Genomic DNA, 11,452 nt, shown 5'->3' on the forward strand with positions numbered 1-11,452 from the left:
ATCTTGACATTACCAACTATGAATGTATGGTAAGTTTTTTCAGGTTTCTTCCTTGACAACATCACATATAAGAAAAACATTCAAAATTTGATTTTCTTCTCACATAAAAAATTTGATAAATTTCGTCTATAAAAACTTTTGGGGACATCAAAGAGAGATTATTTTGAACCTTTATTTTTGGTTAAAAATTAGATTAGAAAAACATGTGCATTGAAAAAAGAACACAAGTTTAAAATTGTATCCCTGATGGGTTAAAATTTATAGCCTGATGGATTTAAAGGCTTGAAAATAGTGCTTGCTAGTTAAAATTAGTTTTAGAGTTCTTTCAAAGATTTCAAAAATCCCGTAAGTTCTATGAAGCTCTTGTTGAATGCCTTGAATTAGGCCCTTAATTATCTGTCAATTATGTATTTTGGGCCAAAGCCTGTTAGGGCGTAGCTTAGCACTATATATAGACGCTATGGCAAACCCTATTCTGTAATTTTGTTTTTTGCCTCTCCATAATAAAACTGCTCCCCCTCTTCCCGTGGACGTAGCCAATTTATTGGTGAACCACGTAAATCTGCTGTCTTGTTCTTTCGCGTTTATATTTTCTCGTATTATCTCGAATTCCGCACAACAAATTGGTATCAGAGCCTCTCGGTTAATCGGTGTTCTTGGAGAATTCGAGATGTCTGCTTTGAACGTGAAAATCGACAAATTCACAGGGAGGAACAGTTTCAGTTTATGGCAGATCAAGATGCGGGCTTTGTAGAAACAACAAGGCTTCTGGGCGCCGTTGTCGAAAGACAACAACGCCGTCGTTACTCCTGAGATGGCGATTCTGGAGGAAAAGGCGCACTCGACGATCATGCTGTGTCTCGCGGATGACGTCATCACGGAGGTCTCGGATGAAGAGACTGCTGCTGGTCTGTGGTTGAAGCTGGAGAGTTTGTACACGAACAAATCTCTAACCAACAAGCTGCTTCTGAAACAACGTCTATTCGATTTACGAATGGCTGAAGGTACACAACATAGGGAACATTTAGAGCAATTGAATACTTTGTTATTAGAATTGCATAATATCGATGTGAAGATCGAGGATGAAGATGCTGCCCTGATTCTGTTAGAGTCTCTCCCAATGTCGTTTGACAATTTTGTTCAATCGTTCATTGGTGGGAAAGATACTGTGTCGCTGGAAGAAGTCAGATCGACTTTTCATAGTAGGGAATTACAGCATAAGGCTAACGGCACAAGTACGGACATACAGCCTTCCGGTCTGTTCACCAGTAGCGGAAAGGGAAGGAAAAATGGTGCAAAGAAAAATAAGCCGATGTCGAAGGGTGCAAAGCCGGATGATGTTTGTAATTACTGCAAGGAGAAGGGACATTGGAAATTTGATTGTCCAAAGAAGAAGAAGCAATCGGAAAAACAATCAGTTTCTGCTGCTGCTGCTGAAGAAGACACCAATTCTGAAGAAGACATTGCCCTAGTTGAGGATGAGCACACTCATCATTCAGATGTGTGGGTTCTCGATTCTGGGGCATCCTATCACATCTGTACTAGGAGAGAGTGGTTCACGACTTATGAGCAGGTAGACGGAGGCAGCATCTCGATGGCCAACAGTTCTGTCTTCAAGGTGGTTGGAACAGGCTCGATCAAGATAAGGACACATGACGGTAGCTTCTGCACATTGAACGAGGTCAGGCACGTTCCATTGATGACGACAAATCTGATATCTCTCATTCTTTTGGACAGCAAGGGATTCAGCTGGTCAGGAAAAGATGGAGTCTTGCGGGTCTGGAAGGATTCAAATCTGATTCTGAAATGTGTCATGCGTGGTACTTTGTATTTTCTACAAGGTTCCATAGTTACAGGTTCAGCCCATGTTGCATCGTCAGAAGTTCACAAGGAGGATATGACTAAGTTATGGCATATGAGACTTGGTCATATGGGTGAAAGAGGGATGCAAATTTTGTCAAAGGAGGATCTTCTTGCTGGTCATAAGGTTAAGAGCCTAGAGTTTTGTGAACATTGTGTCTTTGGAAAACTACATCGCAACAAGTTTCCAAAGGCCATTCACAGAACAAAAGGCACACTTGATTATATCCATTCTGATTGCTGGGATCCATGCCGTGTTGAGTCTTTGGGAGGCTGCAGATTTTTTGTGTCCATTATTGATGACTACTCAAGGATGACTTGGGTGTACATGATGAAGCATAAAAGTGAAGTTTTCCAGAAGTTCAAGGAGTGGAAAATTTTGATAGAAAATCAAACAGGGAAGAAGATCAAGAGGTTGCGAACTGATAATGGGCTGGAATTCTGCTGGTCTGAATTTTATCAATTCTGTAAGGGTGAAGGGATTGCTCGACATCGTACAGTCAGAAATACACCACAGTAGAACGGTGTAGTTGAGCGGATGAATCAAACACTTCTGGAGAGAGCAAGGTGCATGCTCTCTAATGCTGGGCTAGATAGAAGATTCTGGGCAGAAGCGGTTAGTACAGCTTGCTACATGGTTAACCGCGGACCACATACAGGCATACAGTGCAAGACACCTATGGAGATGTGGTCAGGAAAAGCTGCTGATTATTCAAATCTGAAAGCTTTTGGTTGTACGACTTACTATCACGTCAGTGAAGGTAAGTTAGAACCAAGAGCTAAAAAGGGAGTATTTGTGGGCTACGGAGATGGAGTGAAAGGTTTCAGAATCTGGACTCCAGCTGAAAAGAGGGTTATTATGAGCAGGAACGTTGTCTTTGATGAAAGTTCTCTGCTTAGAACAATTGTGAAGCCTACAACTACGTCAGAAACTGGGAGTCTTGATAAACAGGTGGAGTTTCAAGTCATTCAGAATGAGAGCGATTTGAAAGAACCTGAAGAGGACGATCAAGAGCCACAGACAGAAACTGATATTCCAGAATCTATGCCATCAGATATCCATCAGAGTATAGCTCATGATCGGCCAAGTAGGGTTGGAGTTCGGCCACCTACGAGGTATGGTTTTGAGGACATGGTGGGTTATGCACTGCAGGTTGCTGAAGAGGTAGATACATCTGAGTCGTCTACTTACAAAGAAGCCATTTTAAGTCCTGATTCTGAAAAATGGTTTGCTGCTATGGGAGATGAGATGGAGTCCCTACACAAGAATCAGATATGGGATTTGGTCATACAGCCTTCGGGGAGAAATATTATTACTTGCAAATGGGTTTTCAAGAAGAAGGAAGGGATATCACCAGCAGAAAGAGTCAAGTATAAAGCCAGGGTTGTTGCCAGAGGTTTCAACCAAAGAGAGGGAGTGGACTACAATGAGATCTTCTCACTAGTGGTAAGACATACTTCCATCCGAGTGTTACTAGCGATAGTTACACATCAGAATCTGGAGCTTGAACAACTTGATGTGAAGCAACGTTTCTACATGGAGAGTTGGAGGAAGAGATAAACATGACTCAGCCGGATGGTTTCCAAGTTCCAGGGAAGGAAAATCACGTCTGCAAGTTGAAGAAGTCCTTATATGGACTTAAGCAGTCTCCAAGGCAGTGGTACAAAAGGTTTGACAGCTATATGGTGAAGTTGGACTATTCTCGGAGCTCATATGATTGTTGTGTCTACTACAATAGGCTCAAGGATGATTCATTCATCTATCTGGTGCTTTATGTAGATGATATGCTGATAGCTGCAAAGAAAAAGTATGACATTCAGAAGCTGAAGGGTTTACTTAGTGCTGAGTTTGAGATGAAGGATCTGGGAGCCGCTCGAAAGATTCTAGGGATGGAGATCATTAGAGTAAGAGAGAGAAGGAAACTTTTCTTGTCACAGAGAAGCTACATTCAGAAGGTCTTGGCGAGGTTTGGCATGTCTTCATCTAAGCCTATTGATACCCCCAGTGCTGCCAATATCCATCTCACTGCCATGTTCGCTCCAAAGTCAGAAGAAGAGAAGGAGTATATGTCACGAGTCCCTTATGCCAGTGGCGTAGGAAGTCTGATGTATGCTATGGTCTGTACAAGGCAAGATTTAGCACATGCAGTCAGTGTAGTGAGCAGATTCATGGGACAACCAGGGAAAGAACATTGGCAGGCTGTGAAGAGAATTTTCCGGTACCTTAGAGGTACATCTGACGTTGGTCTCATTTATGGAGGTGATACTCAGTGCTTGGTTACTGGCTATTCTGATTCTGACTATGCTGCAGATGTTGACACAAGAAGATCGATGACTGGCTATGTGTTTACCCTTGGAGGATCTGTCGTCAGTTGGAAGGCAACTTTGCAACCTACAGTGACTTTGTCTACTACGGAAGCGGAGTACATGGCCTTGACAGAGGCTGCAAAAGAAGGGATTTGGCTGAAAGGGCTGGTTAGTGATCTTGGTCTGCATCATTATCACGCTACTGTGTATTGTGACAGTTTGAGCGCAATTTGTCTAGCCAAGGATCAAGTCCATCATGAGAGAACCAAGCATATTGACGTGAGGTATCATTTTCTGAGAAGTGAGAAGAGAATCAAGGTGAAGAAAGTAGGAACTGTTGATAATCCTGCTGATATGTTCACAAAGCCGATTCCACAGAGCAAGTTTCAACACTGTTTGGACTTGCTCAACATCAGAAGCTGTTAATTGCCCTGCGGGGCAATTCTGATGAAGAGGGGGAGGCCTGGCACTATCATAGTGCGTCTGAAGAATATGTTTGGAGAATTCAAGTCAAGGTGGATATTTGTTGAATGCCTTGAATTGGGCCCTTAATTATCTGTCAATTATGTATTTTGGGCCCAAGCCTGTTAGGGCGTAGCTTAGCACTATATATAGACGCTATGGCAAACCCTATTCGGTAATTCTATTTTTTGCCTCTCCACAATAAAATTGCTCCCCCTCTTCCTGTGGACGTAGCCAATTTATTGGTGAACCACGTAAATCTGTTGTCTTGTTCTTTCGCGTTTATATTTTCTCGTATTATCTCAAATTCCGCATAACAGCTCTTGATACCAATATCGGTGTTTTTAAAAAATTTCTCTTTATACCAATATTGGTGTTTTAAAAAAAATGGGGTTGCACAAAAGAATTGAAACGTCTCTCAAAAGATTGAATGACTTTCAATTTATTTAAATAATTTCTTAAGCATTGAGGGGCTATATATAGCCAACAATAACATAATCTTCATAATTTTAAATTTTAAACAACTTAAATTATGTTAACAATTCAAACCACCCAACAAAAATTCAAAATTTCTACTCATCTTAAACTAAATAACGTATTTTACTAATTGTTATTGTAGTAACTAAAAGCAAACTTCAATAGGACAGACTATAATCAGACTTGACTCTTCCTTTTCAATACTGGTGGTGTCATATTTATATGGGGATAAACAATATTAACCTATTCACCGAGTTAGACACTATGGTTATAAATAAGTTTAGTGGATGGGAAAACAACAGACACATTCTCCGATCACAAACTCTTCATATTATGCTGCTCTTGAAACCGCCACGATTTTTCTCTAATTTATTTTTGGGTCAACTTCATTGGTGCTCTTGGAAGAATATTTGTTATTCTATTGAAGAAGGTAGTTTGGGTTTCAAAAGGTTGATTGATATTTAAAAAGTTTTAATATCAAAGTGGTGGTGGAGGCTTAATACCATGAACAATTTATGATCTAACTTAAGGAAAGGCAAATAATTCCCTAAAACCAACATGGTGGCCAAACTTATTTTCTCAAAAAACTCCAATCCTTGGAGAAATCTTCTTCATATAAGGGCTATTGTGGAAATTATATTAATTGAGAGATCAATGAAGGCAAGATGTATTTTTGATGGGATAATTGGTCTCTACAAGGTCCATTAGTCAATAAAGTAATATTCAAAGAAAATCTTTAGCAGCACTATGAGGTACTTTATTATTAATAGTCAATTTGATCAATACTCCCTTGAGAGACATTAGTTCTTCTCAACTAGTTTTACACACGATTCAAGTGTACATTGGAAATATGGAGGAGAAAGATCATATTTGAGGAAAGAAGATCAAGTCAAATTAATGCACAATATCACTTGAGGAAATTTTACCCCTTTAATATTCAACGTTAATTTTGAATATGTCATCTAAGAATAGAATGATCTCAGTCACCAATGTATTAATAACACCAAATATTGGTGTCAATGAGCCACTAAATTGCAGTAAAGTACACCAAGAAAACTTTTGCAGATGAAGAGATCAAATCTTTTCATAACTAAAAAGTACACTATGAAAAAAGAAACTTAATCATTAAGAAGCTTTATATAACCAACAAAGTTATAATCAATATAATTTTAAATTTAAAACAATCTAAAATATTTCAAAAATTCAAATAACCTAACTAAATCTAAAATTCAAATTAATCTGAAACCAAAAAATAAAATTTACAAAGAGTTACGGTAGTAACTAGAAGGAAAGTAAAACAACTTTAGTTACTGCAATTGAAAAGTGCTCCTCAATTTTTTCTTTGGTAGTTGATTTTGTAATTATTTTTGAACATCAAAAATTTCTTCCCTTTTCATCTTCTTCTTTTGAATTTGTTCTTCAAAAACGCCTTTCATGACATTGTCTTGAGTAGGAAATTATTTGAAAGTCTTTAAATTGAAATTTTTTAGGTTTTTGCAAAATATTATTGTAAAGATTTTTCTTATTTCACAACATCACGTATCACACAGGTTTCAAAATAAGTTTTTATCCTCACAGAATTTTTTTTATAGTTTTCGCCTATACATGTTTTTGGGGCACTCAAAGAGAGATGGTTGTTTGCTATTATTTTTTGTGAAAAATTGGATTAGAAAAGCTCGTTCATTTAAAACAACACGGGTTGAACATAGTAACCCTAGCGGGTTAAAATGGATTGCCTTTACGCATTAAAAAGATTGGAAAATAGCCTTGATGATTAAAAGTAGTATGGTAATTCTTTGAAAGATTTCACAAATCCCGTAAGATCAATAAAGCTCTTTATACTACTATTGGTGATTTTAAAAAAATGGGTCTACACAAAAAGATTCATGCCTATCGATATATTGAAATGATTTTCAATAACATTCAATTTATTTCAATAATTTTCTTTTGCACTGAGGGGTTTTATATAACAATCAAACATATAATCTGCATAACATTAAATTTAAAACAACCAAAAATATCTCAACAAATCAAATAACCTAGCTACAATTCAAAATTCAAATTGACCCCCCCCCCCCCCCAAATACTATCCTTTATAAAATTAAAGGTTATTTCTCCTATTTCTTCTAGGATCAAGATTCTCTTAGACACATTCTTTAATATAAACTTGTTCGACCACTTATTCAAATGGACATTGGAAATATGGAGGAAACAGATCATTGTATATGGACTCCTACTTCTAACGGAAAGTTATCTTGCTCTTTTACTAGGGATTTTCTTCAATAGAGACAAAAACAGAAGTGCATACTAGAAAATTTTGATATAAACCTTTCAAAACTATTTAATCCAAAGTAAGGTAGTGTTCACCGACATAATGTGACCCACGGGCTATGAGAGTACTTCTTCCGCTCGACCGAGGGCCCCAAATCCGTAATTGCCACATGAAGTTGAGAAATATAAGAATCTTGCAAAGAAAACTCTCCCAAATAAAAGACTGTACTGGCTGTTCCAATTAACAACCTATAGTGGTGATCTATATTTTAGGACAAAGACCTCCTAGATAAACAAATGTGTTTTCAGCTGATGAGTCGCAAGGACTTTACATTCTCTCCGTGATACTACAGAACTCTCTTTAAGCCACCATTATAACATTTACAAGTTTCCATTTATCTAGAGTTACCCGAACAAGGCATATTCTAATATATATCATCATACCAAGACTCACATGCCACTTTGACCATGTCAATTTCATATTTATCCATTTAAAAAGGCTTAATACATATATTGGACCCTAAACATGACTTCAAATTTTAATTTTGACCTCCAATTTTCATAATGCACAAATAGGCACCTTAACTATCAAACTTTTAAATGAATAAACTCACGAGTCATACATGGCACAATACACGTAGGATACCATGTAGGACAAAAAATGATATGTACGACATGTGTGTCTATTTCTTCAACTTTATAAAAATTTAAGTGCCTACTTGTGCACACCCAAAGTTGAAGGGTATAAATTAAATTCGGAGTCCGTTAAAGGGAATGTTTATGTATTATTCCATTAAAAAGTTATCTCGCCCCTTTAAACACAAAACTCATTTATGTTAATACAATCTGTTGAATTTCATTATTTGTGTCTTTCCAAGTTATAAGACGAAATATAAAATACAAGATTATTATCATATAACTAGGACAGAAACTGAGCGTTTTTTCATCATTTTAAACAAAAGATTTTGAAAGACTCATACATTTCCAAATCATTTATGTATAAGAAAAAACCATTTTGAATCATTAGAGACAATTCACACATTAAAAACTAATAATCCAATACGTGGATTCATAATAAGTATTAGAACACGTTTAAAAGAGAGGAATATTTGTAATCAATTTTCATGAAATCGTCTCTCAACTTAAACTTAATAAATTTTAATGAAATTGTCTCTCAATTATAGTAGAAAAAATGAGTATAGAATCAGCCTTTTGACAAAATCTATTAATTGATAACATATTGTATCAGAAGGAACATACAAGACATTAGAGATAGTGACATTTTGCAGAATGAACACAAATCCAGCCTGAGTGACCTTAAATCTTTGTGAATTAGGAAGATTTACATAAAAAGGCTTGATAAGAGTTTGAACATTCAACAAAAGGTTAAAGTCACATGTCATGTGCTCTGATGAACCAGTATGTAATATCTATATAACAAAATATGATTTTGAAAGAACTCATTTTCTCTTGATAATCATGTTTGACCTGTTGGATCAATTGAAAAAAATGATTGTTGGTCCTTTCTCCAAAGTATAAGCACAGTGACTACCCTCATTGTCATTCATGGTCGCTGCGTTTCCATAAACATTACCAGATTAAACACTCTTTCCTTTTGTGAATATGAAGTGCGCACGTAAACCTATTATCCAGCCCTTGTCAAAAGAATGCCAAACCTTTTTACAGTGAGAACAAATGAGATGATTTCTCTTTGCTTTAGAATCTCCTCTCATGTCTAATTTGAAAAGTTTGTGACTTTCATTTCTTTTCCTTGTTTCTATAAAAGAAGATTCAGTACAGTGTTGTCCAACATGCATCTCCCTTTGCTTTTCATCTTGGATCAGAAGGGAATATACATGGGTTAACACTGGGTAGTGGACAAACCATAAGGATGTTCGTCTTTACACCTAAATATTTTTCATTTAATCCCATAAGGAATTGAATGAGATTGTGATCTTGTTGAGACTTGAATTCCTTTGCTCTACCTCCACAAGAACAGTCACAAGAGCAATAATTGCAAGTATCTAGGCTATCTAATTCATCCAAGATTTTTTTTAATTTCGTGTAATATCCTGCTATGTTATAATTTCCTTGAACTTATCACTTAGTTATTTTTGTAGTAGATAGAGCAAAGCTCCATTGCTTTGACAAAATCGGTCCTCCAATCCCTTCCAATTACTTGTAGCAGTTTTGGAGTACAAGACGCTCTCTAAAATATCTTTTGATAGATAGTAGACAAACCAAGAGATCACCATATCGTTACACCTATTAAAGAGTTGATTTGTTGCATCTAAAAAAAATGTCTCTATGATTATTGACCATCAACAAAACCCAATTTGTTCTTCGCCGAAAGACTTATAAGGACTGCTCTCCTCCAACCAACATAGCTCTTCCAATCGAAAGTAGTGTCGAAAAGAATAGTTATGGGTGATTTCGAGGAACGAATGAATAAAGGATGAGCAAATTCTATGTTGATAGTTGTTTGAACAATTTGACTACTAAAAGAGCCATCATCAGTTCGATCGGTGGTTGAATTAGGGTATACCATACCTAGAGAGCATGAGAAAAGAAAAATCGAAAATTTAGTAGAAGAATAAGGGATATTAAGGATGTATGGCTTGGAAATCAACAAGAAAGATTTAGACTAATGTGTTCGGTATGTTTTGTTTAACTGGATATACACGTATTTATACAACCGAAGTAAAGGAACGTGTGTTCCAACTAGTGGAGAATTAAAATGGGTCATGGCAACATGGCCAATACTATAACTAACAAAGAGAAAAAAATTTAAAGAAATATGTTAAAAAAAAAAACAACATCAAGAAGATTTCCTTATTTCATGTGACATTTGAAGTTTAGAATTTCCCAGTAGCTGTTCAACCATAAGTTCACACCATGTGAATGAAAATCAAAGAAAATAATATTCGTGATTCATGACGATAGATATAGACCCTTTCTCCTGATTTAGTCCAAATTCCTCATGTGTTTCTTCGACTATGTTGTCCATACCCATATCATTGATGTTATTTTGTTCAGGCAATTGAATATTACCTATTCTAATAGGTCTCAAATTTACTTTAATTTTCCCATCAATATATTTGAAATTATTAGTCACAGATAGAGTAAAATGTAATCTTGAGTCTGACAGATCTTCAACTAGGTTTGTGCTTATTTGAGAACTAGTTTTCATCTCCCTATTGCTATTGTAGTGTTCTTGAATACTTGTGGTCTTGCTTACAACCTTGTGATTTTCAGAGATGTCATGAACTTCTGGAATCTTAGTTATGTCTTTCATGGTTTGATAACTTTGGTATCTTTCCATTCCCTCCCTTCTTTACTATAGTGCTCTTCTTGTTCAAAAATCTACATTACAGTGCCTTAATTGATTTTATACAGTACACGTAGAGCTATTTGAAGGCACATTTCAGAAATTGGACTTGTTTGTTGTAACACCCCATGCTACCACCGAGACGCCGACATGAAACTTTGAACCATAAATGATCTTAAGCTAGCCCTGTTCGCATAATCATGAGCAAACTAAATAATATAAACTAATGCAAAAGCTAAATCATAATTTAATATAAAAAGATGGGGAATACTTATATTCAATAACTAAGATATTGGAAAACAATGAGTTTGATAAAAAGAAATAATAATTCAATACTAAGATGAATCTAACTATGTCTGAAATAAGCCTGACTAACTAAAAATATTGGGACAAGTCTCACCTAAATCTAGCAAAAATTGAAAATCGAAGACTAAATTCAGAAAAGAAACTCTTGATTATTGTCCTCGAAGAATGAGGAATAATGACTGTATCTGCTCAACTAAAGATCAAAAATTTATATATGCGTGATCTGGATGGTGAGAACCTGAACCTACATCACAAGAAGTTTAGCACACGTATGCGTCAATACTTGAAAGGTACTGCGCATGTAGGATAGAGTAAAGCTGAAATAAAACATAACTAAACAAGAATAAAAACAATTATACTAATTTGAACATGATTTACTAAATTTCTGAGCTAACTTAATGCAATGAGAAATTTATGACATGTTGAATCTGAATGCTGAAT

The sequence above is a fragment of the Solanum lycopersicum genome, chromosome 7, assembly GCF_036512215.1.
Source record: "Solanum lycopersicum chromosome 7, SLM_r2.1".
NCBI lineage: Eukaryota > Viridiplantae > Streptophyta > Magnoliopsida > Solanales > Solanaceae > Solanum > Solanum lycopersicum.